Here is a 3,362-nt window from a genome sequence, read left to right as displayed (position 1 = left end):
AGCCCAGGGTTCCAGGAATGACTCTCAGCACTTCACAGAATGGACTCATTCTTAGGCAGCCATTGGAGCCAGAACTTTAATCCCCAAATCAGGAGTTTCCTGCCACCTCCCAAACTGCCTCTCAACTCCTCAAAGTGGGAGAATTAACACTGGAACACACAGTCTTAAAGCTGCTTCCGCTTCAACTGCCTCTCAAATCCCAGGAACTTAGAGAGTGCTAGCTGCAGGGGACTCCAGGCAGTGCAGTTTTTAGTCTTCCAGACTCTCCTGTATGGAAAGACCCTCCGGAAGGATGTACCCAGCCAGTCAGCCCCACCCACCACCGGCCGGTCCCAGGTACTCGGGTAAACAGATGAGGGCATTTGAATTTATTCTAGAGGCAAAACCTGCTGACTGTCTGCCATGTTCTCTCTCAAATTCTTCCTCTTTGTGCCGTTCTAAAGTTATTCTGCTTATATAGGGGAGAAACCTGCTCTTCTGTTCCTCAAGTGCTTTCTTTGGAAATTAAGAACCTTCTTTTATAGCAAAAAGGCTATGTCCTGGGCTTGCAGTCTGGTGCAAGGTCTTGGGGAGCCGGGAAGAGTCAGGGTTGGTGAGGCCCTAGACAGCCAGACCCCGCTGAGCCCTAGCGCAGGTGGGCCGTGGCCACGGGAGACGCCATCAGGCCAAGGGGAGGCTCCAGCATCTGCACTTGGGTCTTGGAGGTTGTTCCTGGAAGACCTTTACTCAGCTTTCTGGCCTCTCCTCTTCACTCCACATTTTGCCAGGATCCCTGGAGGAGAAGTGACTTCCTTTCCACGTTCCGTGAAGTGACTTTGTCACAAGCAACTCCTTCCAGCCCTCCTCCGCATCTCCAATGCCCCCAGGGCTCACAGGACCAAGGTCCCCCATGGCCTGTCTATCCCTGGTAAGTGTCAATCGCATTGTACAGACAATTGACAAACATAGGACATTTTATCAGACCCTATTTCCTTATTTCCAGTAGTATAAGAAAATTGAAGTCAAGGCTAGTTTCCGCATAGACAGGATGAACTTTAAGCAGGTGGATTTTGTGAGGCTCCATCTCACGGGGCTAAGCTTTCTCTGGACCCTGCTTCACAGAGGCCCTGAGCAGGGGAGAATGCATTTACTGGGATGGAGGGACCATACGTTTGCAAACCCTGAAGGTCTGTAACCTATTAGGCTGTGGTTGTGCTGAGAATAAAACACAGCTTCAGTTCCATATAGAGCTGGCAAAACATTCAGGAAGCACAGTTTTCCAAGAGCTGAACTAATTATGCAACTGTGGCGCAGCTCAGTTCGAGCTTCCTGTGGTCGTGGAGAAATGGACTGTCAGAAGCAGAACATTTTGTGACGGTTGGGGGTTGGCAGCAGAGTGGGCAGCTAGCAGGAGGTGGGTCGTGACCCTTTAGCACAATCTGCTGAACAGGCTACATGAGCAACAGCAAAGAGAGTCTCCAATGGCCTGTTAATCATGAGATGATTCTGTCTAGACTTGTATCTGCAGATACTTTCGAGAGGGATTTGGGAGCTGGGAGATCTGTGACTCCAAAAGTTTGCAAGAGCAGAAGACTCTGTGCCCGTGTAATCCATAGATGGGGCACGTAGGACGCAGCCAACGATGGGCAGAGCTGACAAAGGGGGGAGCAGGTGCAGAGTCACCAAATGATAGCCCACCTACAGCCTGTGACTTTCTCAACAAGATTAAAACTATGAAAGTTTTGCATTGAAATTGCTCACTTTCAGACTGGTTTGGGTTTAACTATAAAGGATAAACCTTGTTCCTACTGTTTTGTGCATCAGAGATTTAGTTAGGATCTAAATACCTTTGCTAGTACAGTCTCCCTAAAGGGACAGAGTGTAAGAATTGTCAGAGGTCAGACAGAAAAATCTCAAACTCATGGCTCTGCTACTTAATTGCCGTAGAACTAGGACAGGTTACTCAACTCCTCTAGGCTATAGTTTCCTCAATGAAAAAAAAAAAAATCCTTCCTTAAAGGACAACTGTGAGAATAAGACAAAGTAAGGAACCAGGCAGGAGTTCTAGATAAGAAAATCTCTCATGCTAATAGTTGCTATGGTTACCAGACTTCTGAAAACCCGCCAGATACTGGGAATTCAGAGGCCCAGGGCTGGCTAAGATATGGGATCAGGAGTTCAGCTCAACATAGTTTTAGAGTTCTAGCCAGGCATGGGATATAGTCAACAGGTGAAGTTCTACTGCTTTGGCTGAGACTCTCTGAGCTCTTTGGTAAGGAGCTCAAGGGGTGAATTCTGGAGCAGGGGTACCTCCTTTTCTCCGCATTGCTTCCTTCTGGGGTCACTCTCTCTCTTTCTCTCTGTCTCCTTCCCTCTCTCTCTCTCTCCCCACATACATAGAGGTCTTTCCTTTGCTTGTTAATAGTACAGTTGACCCTTGAACAATGCTAGGGTTAGAGGCACCAACACCCGCCCCCCCCACAGTCAGAAATTCATGTGTAACTTTTGATGCCCCCAAAATGACTGATAGCCTACTGTTAACTAGAAGCCTTACTGATAAGATAGGTGATTAACTATTTTGTATGTTATATGTATTATATACTGTATTCTTACAATTAAGTAAGCTAGAGAAAAGAAAATATTATTAACAAAATCATAAGGAGGAGAAAATATGTTTAGTATTCATTCAGTGGGAGTGGATCATCCTAAGGTCTGCATCCTCATGGCTTCACACTGAGCAGGCTGAGGAGGAAGAAGAGGAAGGTGAATCTTGCTGTCTCAGCAGTGGCAGAGGTGGAAGGAAATCTGCATGTGAGTGGTTCCTTGCAATTCAGACCTGTGTTGTTTAAGGGTCAACTATTAATCCGATCCAATCCTACCATCTTTATTCCCTTCCAGCTGTACCAGGCGCCATCACTGTGTGAACTTGTATTTGAGCATGGTGTGTATGGGAGACTTGTCCTCGCTGCGTCAGTTCTCCAGGAAGTACACAGCGAGATGGGGTAAAGAGAATGGAAGGTTTATGGTGGGAGTAACGTGTGGGGAAGATAAAGGGGAGACAGTAGTCTGGATAAGGTGACCGCAGGTGGTGACACATACGGGACACTCTTTATCAATCCAAGGGGAAGCTCCAGAGCCCAGCTGCCCTTCAAGGCAGCCCTACAGTGGGCAGGAGTAGCCAGGCCTGAGTACCCTGCCCTGCTCGGTGACTGGCTGGGGCTGCCTGGACGAGCGTGGCGTCGGCTCGCGTGGCTGCCCGGCAGCTGTCCGCTCCCTGAGCTCGTCCCGCCGCACTGCACGCTCCTCCCCTGGCTGAGTAAGTCTTAGACCTGAGAGCTCCACGTGCTCACAGCTCCTTAGTGAAGACCATGACTGTGTCACAG

The sequence above is a fragment of the Lemur catta genome, chromosome 25, assembly GCF_020740605.2.
Source record: "Lemur catta isolate mLemCat1 chromosome 25, mLemCat1.pri, whole genome shotgun sequence".
Taxonomy (NCBI): domain Eukaryota; kingdom Metazoa; phylum Chordata; class Mammalia; order Primates; family Lemuridae; genus Lemur; species Lemur catta.
This window is presented reverse-complemented; position numbering follows the sequence as displayed.